Below are 17,220 nucleotides of genomic sequence, written 5' to 3'. Positions count from 1 at the left end.
GCAACTTTAATTCAAATTTAGAACAGTTGCCGAGTCGACTCCGGAAAAGCTTGGGTCGACTCCCGCTACAGCCGAGTCGACTCCTGATCGCACGAGTCGACTCCAACCCACCAACGGTCATATTGTCAGGCTGCGCAGAGTGTTCAGAACGGGCAGAAAAAGCACTCTAACGGCTAGTTTCCGTGGGGGTTGGCTTAAATAGCCACAGAGGACTGTAGCAAGGCAGAGAACAACCATTCCACTCCAACTAATCAAGCATTCAAGCTCTGCAACGTGCTCTTCAACGAAAAAGAGGAAGATCTGCATTTACTGCTTCCAACTACATCTTCCCAGCAATTAAAGCCTCCTTCTCCTGCATTCAAGTCGACTACTCTTTCAAGAGGAGACCAGAAGTTTAAGAAGCCATTCCTCATCTCCAATCTAAAAGCGTTTGAGGCTTCTTAACTTCATTTATTGTTCATATTGTTTTCATCTGCTTTTTGAGAAGCTCATTTTCTGTTTCTTTCTACATCTTGTATTTACTTGGTTCAATCGGGGATTGAATCAAGGGGATTGAGGTTGGTTGGTGAGCCGAGTTAAAACCAACGTGTGTAAGGGTTTGATTGTGATCCCGGGAAAACAATCGGGGCGGTTCTAGTCGGTGAGCCTAGAAAAACCGACCGAGTTCGTTGTGAGCTCGTAAAACCACAAGTTTGGTTGTGAGCTTGGAAAACAACCGGCTGTAATCCAAGGGGGTTATAGTGAATTCCCAAGTGAGACTTGGAGAGTGGACGTAGGAGCAAGGGTTAGCTCCGAACCACTATAAAACCTTGTGTTTGTGTTGGATTGTCTCTCTTCTTCTTCCCCTCACATCACTCACAGCACTTAGCATTAATTAAATAACTTGCAATAGTTTTTAATTAGTCAACCACATCGTTTTAATTATTCAAATTATTTTAAAACCCAATTCACCCCTCCCTCTTGGGTTGTCTATCTGGGCAACAGATAAAAAATAGCCCAATCTACTTGAGGCAGAAGTAATAGCCAGTCTACCGCTCGAGGCCGTTCAGGGTCTCTAAACAGAGTCAATTTGGATCCGAGCAGCAAGAAGAATAGTGCTTACACTAGGATCCCTAGCATGTCTAGAGAAAGAAAAGAAGAGGAGAGAGAAATTTAGCTCACGTTTGGATTTGGTCTGATCCTGGTCTTGGGCTCGGTTCGAGTGGTTCAGATCGACCACTAGAGAAAAGGTCTAGATCTAGTCAGAACGTGGGCTTACTTAGAAAGAGAAAGATATACAAGATCTAAGGCTAACTAAGCTTTTGGGTCTGATCCACCTGGTTAGGTCCAATCAGAGGCTTCACCTATTCAGTCCATTTTGACCAAAATAGAAAAAGAGAGATTTGGCCAGGGTCGACCTAGATCAACGTATCTGGTCCACGAGTCAAGTAGAGAGAAAAAAAAGGGTTTTTCTTTTCTTTCTTTATATTTTTTTCTTGTCCAAAATGAATGGACTTGGCCCACATGGATGAATAGGGCTCAAAAGGTATACGACCTACAATGGACACGGCCCAGCACGGCCCAAAATGACTGAATTAGGCCCAAATTTGGCCAATAGTGGGCACAGCTTAATAGGGCCTAAAATAACTGAACTGGGCCCAAATTTGGCCCACAATAGGCACGACCATGCATGCCCAAATTGATTGAACTGGGTCTAAATTTGGCTTATAATGGGCATGGCCCAACACGGCCTAAAATGAACGAAGTGGGCCTAAATTGATGAACACGGCCCAAGTAGATGAACACGGCTCAACACGACCATAATGGATGAACTCGATCCAAGTAGATGAACGCGGCCCAAATAGATGAAGTTGGCCTAAGTACACGGGCCAATATAAATTTTTTCATCCTGTTGAACATGGAGGAAGAAGGAAAAGACGGAAGAGGCGAAGGAGAGGTGAGAAAGGGGTAGCCGATGGCCTAACGGTGACCTGGCTAGCGGCTCGTGGAGGCACGGACGGTGGCGAGGTGGCACGGTCGGCAAGAAGGGGCCAACAACTTGGCTCGAAATAGAAGAGCGATCATGAACACAGAAGAAGTGGAGGAGGGGAAAGAAAGGGGGTTGCGCCCCCTAGCTATGTTAGAGGTGGCCTTCTGAGCCAACGAAGAAGTCATGGCAGGGAAACTCATCGGCAGACAGTGGTGGCGGTGGATCTGGTGGCGGCAGCGGCGACAGCTTGAAACTGATCCTAGAATAGAGGAAAAATAGGGCCATGGGAAAAACATTGGATGGAGCTTGGCTGGGGTGGCATGCCGGCCACCAGAAAGAGGAGAAGGAGGGAGGAGAGGCTCGGTGGTGGTCCGATGCAGGGGAGAAGGGATATTTATAGTGGTTTTCAAATGGGGTTGTGGCTCATTCACCACTGCAATTCTTGCGACTATTGAGTAAGATCGGCGGCCATTCAAGACGGCCGCAGAGCTTCCGCGGAGCCACTATGGAGCTGCCGCAGAGCTGCCGCGCATCTCGCTTCCGTTACCTCAAGGAAGGAGATAGAATGTGATCCTCTGCTCTGATTTTTCTTTTTTTTATGGGTTGAAGTTGGCTGGGCATGCCGGCTTCAGCCCATTCCAAATCTCCTCTCACATTCTCCCTCCTTAAAAAAATTTCGTTCTCGAAATTTGAAGAAGTGTGCCAAATGCTTTCTTGATGTGCCGGGGTCAACCCAATCATCCTTTGGGTCGACTCAATCCACACTTTGCTGCATCTCAAGGTTAGATTCATTCAAATAAACAATGAAATGTATCTATATCAATTTATACAAATATACTGAGAGTAATAGACTTATAAATGAAGTATCGATTTAACTTATAACATACTCTAGATAATTGCTTGTTAATCATCAAAATAACACTATCATCCTCAATCTCTCCCTTTTTGATGATTATAAAATAAAGAGTATGAGCCTATTGATACTTATCTTAAAATCAGTTTTTTTTTGAAAGGGCTTAGCTTGCTGAATTTCAGCTTTTCATATATAAGAGTGAAGTCTCCCCCTATATCATTCAAATATTGCCAATTTGACTTTTTGAATTGCTCCTCCTTTCATTTATAATTCATTAAAGATGAAACTCCAAAAATTTGAGATAAAACATGAGTTTCAGGTTATGTATCAAGGTGTGAAAGGTGCATGCCAAATTCTGAAATTCTATGTGCCAAATTCTGAAATTTGATAGAAATTTTTGATTTGATCATTTTCATTGTTGCAAATTGCTCCCCCTTGGATGTATATGCTTTCCTATATGATTTTTAATTTGTTTTACAAGTTATTTCGTTATTTCTCCTTCTTTCTTTACTTCTCCTCTTATCACTCTATCTTTACTTCTCCCCCTATTACTCTTTCTTTACTTCTCCCCCTTTTTGTTATCATCAAATAGATGCATGGGAAAAGACACAATAAATAACAAACATTCAAACTTCATTGATCAAAAATAGAAACATTTTAGTACATTCATGCCCAAAAACAAAAACAAATACAATGTTCCTCAGTCAAAGTTTAAAGATACATGATAAACACAAAATACATATGAGAACTAGATATCTAGCCTAGGCTCTAAACAGAAATGCTAATATCAGCCTAGGGAGTATCTAATGGCTGGGATCTAGTCCTCATCCTCCTAGTGTACGTGGCGAGGGGAGGTCGAGCCTGGTGAGACTGTGTCTGGCGTGGAGCACGACGAGCTGGATGACTCTGTGCCGAAATCTCTGACTCAGCAGCCTGTGGCACAGATGGTCCATGGGTCTCTCTCTCTCTCCAGAGTGCTCCTATCTGCTGCCTCAGATCACTGATCTCAGCAGACATGATGTCCAGTCGGCTCGTCAGCCCATCAGTAATAGTCCTCGCCTGTGCTGACATACTATCTAATCTGCTCGTCAGCCCGTCAGTGATAGTCCTCGCCTGAGCTGACATGATCTCAATCATCCTACTCCAGAACTCATCTGTATCTCTCGGAGGAACAGATGACGATGGTCCAGCCTCCGAAGGTGCAGTAGGATGATCCATATGCTCCTCATCCTTAGGGATAGGGTCTCCATGATCTGGTGCATCACCCTCTGGTGCCTCACCCTGAATCCCTGCTCCAGTATTAATCCACTGCCCGTTCACTTTCTCATATCCCATGCGTATAAGTGTCCGTGCAGTGTATGTGTCAGTATGAAGCAGACTTCTGGATGCCTCCCCCTCGACAGATATACCGTGCTGTCGAAAAATCAACGTGAGTATCATACCATAAGGTAGTGATACTCTGGAGTTGCAGATTACTTTCCTCATCTGCTTCAGTATCATGGCCGGGAGATTCAGGGGAATACCCTGAATAATTTACTCCATCACTACTAGATCTCGCTCTGTGATGAGATCGAATCTCCCGCTCTTTGGAAATAAAATTCTATTTATGATACTGAGCAATAATCTCATTTCAGCAGATAAAGAGCTTGCTATTACCTTTTCTGAGAAGTCAAAGTCCTCATTTTCCATAATCAACTGCAGAGCTCTCATCTTGTTTTCTGGCTTTTCCGGAGTGGCTCCTTCGCAGGGAAGATGAAGTAGCTCACTCAAACTTTTCTCAGAAACTCGAACCCTAACTCCTCGAACTTCCGAAATAAGCCCTCCCATTCCAGTTTTAAGGAAGGCATAGAACTCCCGAACTAATCTGGGGTAGATCATCACATCTAGGGAGCAAAGATACTCCCAACCTTGCCTTTGGATCCATTCCCGCAACCGGAACCCTTCTTGATCAAAGAACTCGGAATGGATCCTTCTCCCCGTTGTAACTGGTCTCCCCGCAAATCTTGCAAGTATAACTGAGGGGGAAGGAGGAGGAGGTGGCTCCGCACGTGCCTCACGTTGTGGAGACACTGTAGATGGCTCCATAGGTTGCCTTTCCTCACGTTAGATCCATGAGACTCTTCCGGATCTCTTGGCTACGGCTCTTTTGGGTCCCATTTCTCCAAGATCTTAAGGTAATCTACTGTTTGGAGGAGTTTGGAGGAGTTTGGAGAGTGGAGAATAGAGTATTCAGAAGAGGACAAGGGCAAACAGTGCCCTAATAGAGCTCTCGGGTCCCCCTTTTAACAGTGGGGTCCCGACGTTGGGTCGACTCAAGAAATTTCTTGGGTCGACTCAACGTTGGGTCGACCCTAATCTGGGTTGGGTCGACCCAAGTGCAGAATTTTTCTTTTCTCTTCCTTTTTGCTTCTAAAAATTTTCCTTGCTTCCAATCCTTATAAATTCTTTCTGGGACAATGATACATGAGTAAGGAATCTATAGATAACAAGTATGACTCATGTTTCATGGGTTTTTTGAAATTGAAGGAATGTATCATGAGACTACTTGCTCCCTTTTATATTTCTTCAATAAAAAGGATTACATATGCCTAATTCCCTCCTTAGCATGCAGAATCTATCTTCACTCAAGGGTTTTGTAAATATGTCGGCTAATTATTTTTCAGTGCATATATGTTCAATACATATGTTTCCATTTTGCACATGATCCCTAATAAAATGATACCTTATTTCTATGTGTTTGGCTTTAGAATGCTGAACTGGATTTTTAGTAAGATTGATGGCACTAGTATTATCACACTTAATAGGAATATTATCTAGCTTAACTCCATAGTCCTCTAGTTGTTGCTTAAGCCATAGTACTTGAGCACAACAACTACCAGCAGCTATATATTCAGCTTCAGCTGTGGACAGTGCCACTGAATTCTGCTTTTTGCTAAACCATGATACTAAGTTATTTCCTAAGAATTGACATGTGCCACTTGTGCTCTTCCTATCTAATTTGCATCCGGCAAAATCAGCATCTGAATATGCAAGCAAATCTAGACAGGAGTCTCTTGAGTACCATAATCCTATATTGGTAGTTTCTCTTAAATATCTAAGAATTTTTTTAACAGCACTTAAATGTGACTCCTTAGGATCCGATTGGTATCTAGCACATATTCCTACACTAAATACGATGTCGGGTCTACTAGCAGTAAGGTAGAGCAAGGATCCAATTAGTCTTCTATAGAGCTTAATATCAATACTCTTCCCTTTTTCATCTTTGTCTAGCTTACTAGTAGGATTCATTGGAGTGCCTACTTTCTTATGATTTTCATTCTCAAACTTCTTTAGTATTTCCTTTGTATACTTAGTTTGATAAATGAAAATGCCTTCCTTAGTTTGTTTGATTTGTAATCCTAGAAAGAAACTTAGTTCTCCCATCAAACTCATTTCGAATTCTCCATGCATTAAATCAGCAAATTCTTTGCAAAGAGTATCATTTGTGGCACCAAAGATTATGTCATCTACATATATTTGTACCACTAATAGATTTTTGTCCTTTCTTTTGAGAAATAGAGTTTTATCTACATTTCCTCTACTAAAGTCATTATTAAGCAGAAATTTGCTTAATCGATCATACCAAGCCCTAGGTGCTTGCTTTAATCTATATAATGCCTTATGTAGTTTAAACACATGATTTGGCAATTCATGATTCTCAAAACCAGGAGGTTGTTCTACATATACTTCCTCCTCAATAAAATCATTTAAGAATGCACTCTTCACATCCATTTGATACAATTTGAAATCCATGAAACATGCAAATGCTTGAAGTAATCTAATAGCCTCTAATCTAGCTACAGGAGCAAATGTTTCATCAAAATCTATTCTTTCTTCTTGATTATATCCCTTAGCTACAAGTCTAGCCTTATTTCTTATAACTAACCCATTTTCATCTAATTTATTTCTAAATATCCATTTTGTTCCAATTACTGAGTTATGCTTTGGTCTTTCAGTTAATATCCATACTTTACTTCTTTTGAATTGATTTAATTCTTCTTGCATGGCATTTATCCAATTAGTATCTTTTTCAGCTTCTTCATAAGTCTTAGGTTCTAATTGTGAAACAAAAGCAAGATAATCATTTAAGTTTCTAAGAGATGATCGAGTTCTTACCCCTTGAGATGGATCACCAATGAGTAAGTCTTTAGGGTGTCCATATGCATACCTCCATTCCTTTGGCAAGCTTTGGGATTGTGGTGGCACGCAATCATCTCCCTTATCTTGAATTGGCACGTCATCAATATTCAACTTTTCAAAGTCGATAATTTCTGTATCATCATCAACAATATTTTCTTTCCTAACAGACTCACTATCAGACTCATCAAATATAATATTGACTAACTCTTCCACTACTAGAGTTCTTTTATTGAATACTCTGTATGCCCTGCTAGATGTGGAGTATCCTAAGAAGATACCTTCATCTGACTTGGCATCAAATTTACTTAGATCCTCCTTGCCATTGTTTAAGATGAAACATCTACATCCAAATACTTTAAGATATTTAGCAGTTGGTTTCTTATTCTTCCAAAGTTCATAAGGAGTTTTCTTGGTTATTGGTCGTATTAAAACTCGATTTAGAATATGGCAAGCAGTGCTTATAGCTTCAGCCCAAAAGTACTTTGGAAGATTTGACTCACACAACATCGTGCGTGCCATTTCTGCCAATGTCCTATTTTTCCTTTCAACAACCCCATTTTGTTGAGGCGATCTAGGTGCTGAAAATTGATGTGAAATACCATTTTTAGTACAAAATTCTTCAAAGTGTTGATTTTCAAATTCAGTACCATGATCACTTCGAATTGCTACTAAGGTGAGTTTCTTTTCATTTATGATATTATTATATAGTTTCAAGAATTCTGAAAATGCTTCATTCTTATGTGCCAAAAATGAAACCCATGTATATCTTGAAAAATCATCAACAATAACTAGTCCATACTTCTTCCCTCCTAGACTCGCAGTTCTAGTGGGTCCAAATAAATCCATGTGTATAAGTTCAAAAGGCCTAGTTGTTGATACTATATTCTTTGATTTGAAAGATGATTTAGTTTGTTTTTCCAAAGAACATGGTCCACAGATTTTGTCCTTTTCAAAAATCAATTTTGGCACATCCTTTATTAATTCCTTCTTGACTAGTTTTGAGATTAATTCCATACTAGCATGTCCTAGTCTACGATGCCAAAGCCAACTTGTTTCATTTTTCTTTTCTTCATTAGTAATTAAGCATAATCCATTTTTCTTGTCTAAATCATGAAGATCTACCAAGTAAATATTTCTTTGCCTTTGTCCTATAAGTACAATGCTATTATCTTTAGGATTTGTGATTATGCATACAGATGCTTCAAATGTGACTTTAAACCCTTTATCACAAAATTGACTATGCTAAGCAGATTATGTTTCAATCCCTTAACTAATAAGACATTTTCTATAAAAATAGATGAAGTAATGAAAATTTTACCCTTTCCAATGATATGCCCTTTACCATTGTCTCCATAGGTTACTACTCCACCCTTCTTTGATTCCAAGATGACAAATTGATCTACGTCACCGGTCATGTGTCTTGAACAGCCGCTATCTAGATACCATCGTTTTTCCACTTTATCAGCTGCAAGACACCCCTCATCGTCATTGGCCATATGACACATTTGGGCCGTCTCTTGATGATCTTCCTCTTCCGAACTTGACTCCTCACTTTCACTCCATTCAGCCATGAATTTCTTCTTTTTCAGTTTTCTTGCCATCCATTTCAAATCTGGGCAATCTATCTTATAATGCCCGGGTTTGTTACACTCATAGCAAATAGGAGTTTCTTTTTCCTTTTCTTTGTCCTTACCCTTTTCTTTGCTTGAGCTACCTTTGAGGAAGGGTTTCTTTCTATAAAATCTATTCTTACCTCTCATAAATTTTCTGAATTTTCTTCCAAGCATAGCCATCCCTTCTTCATCAAATTCATCATCATCATCTGAATCTTCCGATTTAGTTTGTTGTTTAGGGGTGGTAGTCTTTAGGGCAATGGGCTTTCTTCTCTTAACCTCATCTTCTGAATTTTGCCTCATTGTCAACTCATGGATCATGAGTGATCCTAGAAGCTCCTCTAATTGCAGTGTGTTGAGGTCCTTAGCTTCCTGAATTGCGGTTACCTTGGCCTCCCAAATTCTTGATAGAGACCTGAGAATTTTTCGCACCAATTCAGAGTTAGTGTAAGACTTTCCCAAACTCTTAAGCCCATTTATAATTTCAGTAAAACGAGTAAACATATCAGTTATGGACTCAGTAGATTCCATTTTAAACAATTCATACTTGTGTACTAATATATTTATTTTTGACTCCTTAACTTGATTGGTCCCATCATGAGTGACCTCAAGTTTGTCCCAAATTTCTTTAGCAGTAATGCAAGTAGATATTCTATTAAATTCACTTACATCTAATGAGCAATAAAGTATATTTATAGCTTTTGCATTTAACTGTGCCAATCTTCTATCACTTTCATTCCAATCCATTTCTGGTTTGGGTATGATAGTGCCCTCTATATTAAGTGTGGGTGTGTGAGGTCCTCTAGTTATGATGTACCATAATTCATAGTCTGAAGCTTGAATGAATATCCTCATCCTAGCTTTCCAATATGTGTAGTTTGTGCCATTAAATAGAGGTGGTCTATTTGTGGATTGACCCTCACTCATAGAACATCCCACTTGGGTTGTCATGATTTTTAACTCTTGATTGTGAGATCAATGAGTACTATTGGAACACCTTGCTCTGATACCACTTGTTGCCCAAGGTGACAAGCCAAGAGGGGGGGGGGGTGAATTGGTTTCTTTTAATTTTAATTATCTTACTTGTGTTAAATGATGAGTTAGTAAACTTAAACAACTCACAATACAAACAACAAGAAATATAGTGGTTCGGTGCTCTCCTTAGCACCTACGTCCACTCCCCAAGCGACCCCTTGGGAATTCACTATAATCCCGCGGATTACAGTTGGATTGTTTTTCAGGCTCACAATCCAAAAACCTTTACACTTTGGTTTTCCGGGTTCACCAAAAATCTATGTTGGTTTTACGGGCTCACCAACGAACCTATGTTGGTTTTTCGGGCTCACCAACGAACCTTTACAATTGGTTTTCCGGGTTCACCAATCAACCTATTCCGTTGGTTTTGCGGGCTAACCAACCAACCTTTACAAGTAGTTTAACAAATAAAGGAAGAAGATTTAAACTCCTAGATGAGCAAATAAAACAATGTAATCTACAAAGAAGAGTTTAGAAAGTATTTATCGCTTGTAGTGACTTCTCTCTTCTTTGTCAAGGATGCTTCACTCTTCAAGGGAGGATGGAGCTCTTGATGACTTTTTGAATCTGCTCAACCCCTTTCTTTGATTCTTGAATGAAGCACTTGGATGAAGAAGATTAGGGCACTTTCTCTTTCTTGTGTACTCTTTGATATTCTTTGGAAAGGATGTTCTATCTGATGAATAGTGCCATTTTAAATAGTTTTCTACATCCATTGGACAAGCCCCAATGGTTAGAATTCAAAAACTAGCCGTTACTCACTTTTGAAAGGACAAAAAGTAATTCTACAGAACTAGCCGTTATGCTTCTGCCCGTGTTTGGGTCGGCTCAACCTGTCCTTGGGTCGACCCAACTTTCACTTGGGTCGACTCAACCATTCCTTGGGTCGACCCTCTCAGAAACACAGAAACTTGCAATTCAGCCTTCCTTCACTTGGGTCGACCCAACCTTTCTTTAGGTCGACTCAACTTCTTCTTGGGTCGACCCTAACAGGGTCTCCAGAGAACCTTTTCTGTCTTCTGTTCTGTCTTGCCTTTGGGTCGACCCACACAGGGTTTGGGTCAACTCAAGCTTGGGTCGACTCAACTATATCTTGGGTCGACCCTCTCAGTAAATCCAGAGAACCATTTTCTGAGTTGTTTGAGGATCTTGATATTTGGGTCGACTCATGCTTTCCTTGGGTCGACCCAACTCACTGTTCATTTGTGCCATTTTTGCAGAAGTGTGCCAAATGCTTTCTTGATGTGCCGGGATCGACCCAATCATCCTTTGGGTCGACTCAATGCACACTTTGCTGCATCTCAAGGTTAGATTCATTCAAATAAACAATGAAATGTATCTATATCAATTTATACAAATATACTGAGAGTAATAGACTTATAAATGAAGTATCGATTTAACTTGTTGATCGCCTATCCGATTTTGTCATTTTGATGAGCCCAAAACACTTGAGTATATTTCATATTGTACTTATTCATCTTTTCTTATTAACAAAAGCCTTCTTTATTGAAAAATCTAGTCTTCCATCATAACATATTACAAAACATAGTCAATATTTTTGACTAGTTTAAAATGACTCAGCCCACCATACTTTCGCTGTGCAACTTTGATCAATATTCTCCAAAATTTCTTAATGATCCTAGATCATTATCTTTTTTTAAATAAAATTCAAGCAAAATTTTATCCTTACTTTTCAAGTACATTGGATCATGATTAATCCTCGAGATAATTACCATATTTGTACCATTGTATTATCAAGTAATCATATTCTAGAATCAATTTGAACTAAGACAAGTCTAGATTCCATAGACAATTCCTTTATACAATTTGATATTGATGGTATGCTCTATTGAAGAATTTCAGTTTAACTTACTCATTAGCATATTCAACCACCTTGATTTAGTCAAAATCAAAAACACTATTCTTTTCTTTGACATCGAAATTCTTTTTAACAAGAAAAACTATCAAACAATAGTTTCAAATTATAGAGTTAATATTGTTGACCTGCTTAAAAAAATTTGAACAACCAATATTCTCAGAATTTACTAAATAACTTCTAGTTAAAAATTAAAAATCAATCTGCAATGTGAACTGAAAGGATCTAAAATTTCAAATTCTAGGCAAAGACAAAGAAAAATTCTTGAGTCTCATTCCAAATATATTTTTCTTCAACATAAGAGTTTCATGCATGATTGTCATACAAATTTCAACCTCAAAAAATATATCAATGAATATCATAAAATCTTTTCTTGTCCAAGCCTTAAATAACTTATGAATGAACCCTAACTTGCTGCCAAAATAACTAATTTCAAACTAGAAATAATATCGCATGATAATATTCCATAACTAATACTCTATCACTTAATTTAGTCAAAATCTAATTAATTATAACTTTAAATATGAATTGCTCCATCAGGAAAACTCCCAAATAGTTTATTCATACTTTGGCTACGAGCACAAATAGCTAACATTTTGATTATAATAAGCATCCCAAAAATCAAACAAAGACCTTTGTCTCATTGATTAATGTCAACCCATCTCTCAAACTTTTCGACAAATCCTAAGGATCCAAAATCTTAGGCTCCATATGACTATTTCAATCACAACCTCTAGTAATCTTAAATCTAAGCTCTCATATCAACAAATCTGACACCCCTCCAACTTAGAGCGCGACAGATGCCGCATTCTAGTACGACGGACTGTACAAGCATGCAAGGCTACATATCATATCAAAGCAATAACAAATTCTTAAAATTTATTTAAATATTAATTTTTTTCAAATAGTTCTGACAATAGTTTCAAAGTAGCATGTGCTAACATAAATCAAATAATCTAACTAAAATGCTAATAACCAAAGAATCTTCAGAAATCTAGCACACTCCTCAAGTCTCAAGTGATCATGCGTCTATGCATCTGAATCTGAAAACTAGAGAAATATAGTAATGAGTGTAAAGCAACACAATACCCCAGAGTGGGATCAAAGCATGCCAGATATTTAACTAAAACACAAGATAATACTGCAAAATAGATCCCAAATAAGCATAATTTTTTTAAAAAATTATTAAGCATTTTCATAAAAACTGATACTAAGATCCCAATATCAATAGAGTATGGCCACGTATCCTAGTGGCATGAGTTGCACAAAGTCCAAAAAACTACTATTATTAATCACTAGTGGCAACGGTGTCTAAATACCACTATTCTAATTACCGATGGTGCGGTGTCAAAATCGATTCCATAAAGATTACAAGTCCTCAAGGCTAACAAATAATCTTCATTGGCGGAGCGAGAGTATAGCCATGCTGAGAGTACATACATACAAAATAGATTACTTGCCCAGTCAAATTTTTTAGATTTCATAATATATACTATAATTTTAAAGTAATTATTAACATGCCTCACCCATTTTACAAAGTACAAATAAATATCAAAATTTAATTAACTAATTATTAATTTACCAAAAACTTAAAAAATACATTTTGAAACATTAGGTCACTTACCTCTTCTCGCTTAAATCCCACTTCAGACAAACATGTCAAATACATCTATTTAATATCATTAAAATGTTATTAATTTTAATATCATTTTAGAAGTTAAAATTAAACACTACTGTCTCATGTATCCAGATTAGGTTGGTTGGGTGGTATTGCTTGACTGCTCAAGTCAGTTTGAGCCAGGAAGATTTAATGGGTCAGATAAAGATCAAAAGTGGCCACATCTTGCTGGCACTGAAGTAATGGCCAGTCTACTGTCTGAATACCGGGGCAGTTCAGGGTCTCTAAACTAGGTCAACTTGGATCCAAACGACAAGAAGAACAAGGCTAACACTAGGATCCCCAAGCATGTCTAGAGACAGAAAAGAAGAGGAGAGAGAATCTTAGCTCAGGTCTGGATTTGGTCTGATCCTAGTCTTGGGCTTGGTCCGAGTGGTTCAGATCGACCATTAGGAGAAATATCTAGATCTAGTCAGAATGTGGACTTTGTTTAGAAAGAGAAAGAGATACAAGATCTAAGGCTACCTGTGCGTTTGGGCCTAATCCACCTGGTTAGGTCCAATCAGAAGCTTGGCCTATTTAGTTCAGTTTGACCAAAATAGAAAAAGGGAGATTTGGCTTGGGTCAACCTGTATCAATATATCTGATCCACGAGTCAAATAGAAAGAGAGAAAAGAGGATTTCTCTTTTCTCTCTTTATACTTTTTTTCTGGCTCAAAATAAATGGACTCGGCCCACATGTATAATAGGGCCCAAAAGGTATACGATCCACAATGGATACGGCCCAACAAGCACCAAAATGGTTGAACTGGGCCCAAATTTGGCCCACAATGGGCACGACCCAACAGAGCCCAAAAAGACTAAATTGGTCCCAAATTTGGCCCACAATGTGCACGGCCCAGTAGGGTATAAAATGATTGAACTAGGCCCAAATTAGGTCCACAATGGGCACGGCTCAATACGACCCAAAATAAATGAAGTGGGCCCAAAATGATAAACATGGCTTGAGTGGATGAACTCGGCCTAAGTAGATAAACAAGGCCTAACACAACCCAAATGGATGAACTCAGCCTAAATAGACAAACACGGCCCAGCACGACCCAAATAGATGAAGTTGTCCCAAGTACATGAACACGGGCCAACATAAATTTCTTCATGCTGTTGAATATGGTGGAAGAAGAAAAAGAAGGAAGAGAGAAAGGAGAAGAGAGGAGAGGAAGGGGTGGCTGATCGCCTGGCGGTGGCACTGCCAGTGGCTTGTGGAGGCATGGCCGGCGGTGAGGTGGCGCGGCCGGCGAGAAGGGGCCAACTACTTGGCTCGGAATGGAGGAGCGACCATGAATAGAGGAGAAGCAGAGGAGGGGAAAGAAAGGGGGTAGTGCCCCACTAACTGCCTTAGAGGCATTTTCCTCGACCAATGAAGAAGAAGTGAAGGTGGGAGAACTCACCGGCAGAAGGCGGTGGCGGTGGATATCATGGTGGCAGTGGCGGTGGTAGCTCGAAACCGATCTCGGAACAGAGGAAAAATGGGGCCATCGGAAAAACTTTGGTAGAGCTTGGCCGGGGCAGCATGCCGCCACTAGAGAAGGAGGAGGAGGGAGAAGAGAGAGGAGAGGCTTGGTGCTGGTCCGATGTAGGGGAAAAGGAAGATTTATAGTGGTTTCTGAATAGGATTGTGGTTCGTTTACCGCCGCAATTCTCTTGGCGGTCGAGCGGGATCGGCGGCCGTTCAAGGTGGCCACGGAGCTGCTATCGGATTGCTATTGATCTCGCTTCCATTACCTTGAGGAAAGAGACATAATGCAATCATCTGCTCTGGTTTTGCTGTTGATCTCGCTTCGAATCGATCACATCTTTCCTTCTTTTGAAAAGAAATTCTCGTAGCACCTTATTCCTCATCTAACAAACAAACTTGTGATGAGATTTACTTTCTTTCAGTTTGTATATGCCTTGGTATTCTCTTTATTCCATGTTTTAAAATTAGAACTAAAGTATGAGTTTCAGATAATGGGCAAAAAACTTATCAAGGTTAAAATGACTTCATCAAACGTTTTCAAATATAAAAATGTGTGATCGCCATATAAACAACATCCAAAGTCCAACAACATTAGAATGTGATGAAATATGGTGGAAGCAAGGATCTGCATAAGGCTTTAGGGAACTTGTTCTCCCACTTTATTGAGACTAAAAATCGATCCACATTTGCATTCTTGTTCCTTTTTAATATATTTGTCTCCCACAAAAAGTTCATAAAAATGATATCATAACAGGTATATGTTCTTTTGTGTCATCCATCAAAAACAGGTGCTACATCTTGGGGGTAATCCATAATAAATCAAAAAGTAATATGCACTAGACCTTGATTCAAGATAATCATCAAACTCGATGTATAGAATCTAAGAGCAAAATCCACCGCATTAAGAAGCTAAATTGTGTGCCAAATATCCGGAAGACATAACTTGTGTGTATAATAGCCAATTGAGATGCTTTTTTTTAGAGAAATTGGATAATTTTTGGAGCTTTATGATATGGCGCTAGCTTTTGAAGGTGTGGCTCACTAGTCAACCAATTAAATTCCACAATTTGGATCCCAAAATGGGCTACTCAAAGCAAAATTTTTTCTTTTGGATAAGATTTTGACGGAGCATGTCTCTCAATTTGGGAAGAATTAGGTAGAGCGGTTAAATACAAAATCGATATAGAAATCTAACTCCCATAGGATTTTAGCTTTTTTATAATTATTTCTATTAGTCATATTTATTTCTTAAAAGTTTTGTGTTTTTTTAACAAAAGAGAAACTTGGCCCAAATTATGCAAACATTGACCTTACTGGTATAAATAGAGACAATGTAACTCAGTATATAATTGGTTAATTGCAAATAAAAGGACTTACACCCTACTTTACTATTTTTTCTACTTTTTCTAAATTTTATTAAGGAATTCGAGCTGAGTAGGTTGATGAAGTTATTTCCATCCCTATTATCAAATAAGACCTAAACCCAACCCAATTAGCACTTGCTCTATCTCACCTTTGAGATAGATATAAAATTTTAATCTAGAATCAGATTACGCAGGCAATTCATTTATGCCTAACTGAATTCTGAAATGTGAAATTTACTTATGAAACTTGAGAAAACATGTTTTTCTTTTGCTCATAAAATTGAAGACCCTTTAAACGGGTTAAAGGAACCTAAAATGAAATTCGAAATTTATATTTTTTTATGAGAAACATTTTGAACAAGTCATTACCATTTCATTAAGAGAATGAAATTATACATGAGCACAAGCATGCCGAAAGGAATGAAGAAAGAAAAAGGCAAATAAAGAAAAAATAAATAATAGAAGGATGAGGGAGAGGAGGGACGGAAGAACATCGGTAAGGAGCGCACCTGGACCAAGCTCAATAGGCAAAAAATAAAATAAACCGTAACAACGAACAAATCAGGCACATCAAGCTTCATATTAAACATTTTAATAGACTTATACCACCTGCCTTACAACCTTTATATTCAACATCAGGAAGATGATTATCTAAATAGTGTTAGGTTAGGAACATCATGAACAATATAGAGGAAGCCTATGAGGGACGTGGTAGATGTCTTTCTCTGACGTTGCAAAATTTGGAATGGTAATTCTAAACCACTGTTGTCTTGTTCATACAACACTAGATCATTTAGATGCTGTTAGAATAGTTTTGTGACATGGGAGTGTTTGAGAATCTGCCCGTTGAGCCTGATGAATCTCAAGACCAACCCGCTATATAGTGCAATGACCAGATCATTTTTTGAATTCGAATTTTGAAAGATCCTGGATGAATTAGCCAGCAAGCTATATTTCATTGGAAAGATCTATGTCTCTAGTTTCCAATGCATCAAACGATGTGCAATTTGGAGTCTTCTAGAAGAAGTTATGGTGATTTTACCCAAGACTACGCAAGGGTGGCGGGATGCCATGAAAATTCGTCTTTTTCTTTACTTTTTTGGTCTTTTCGAGAATTAGGTGCATTAATCTTATCTAGTAGGTGTTGAAAAGTAGTAAGCTTTAATTATCCATGCTTGGAGGGTTATTCCAAGCTTT

Source organism: Phoenix dactylifera, chromosome 7, assembly GCF_051530095.1.
Source record: "Phoenix dactylifera cultivar Ajwa chromosome 7, Ajwa_hap1_PhDact_Kaust_v1.1, whole genome shotgun sequence".
In the NCBI taxonomy this organism is placed as follows: domain Eukaryota; kingdom Viridiplantae; phylum Streptophyta; class Magnoliopsida; order Arecales; family Arecaceae; genus Phoenix; species Phoenix dactylifera.
Note: the sequence above shows the minus strand (reverse complement) of the source record.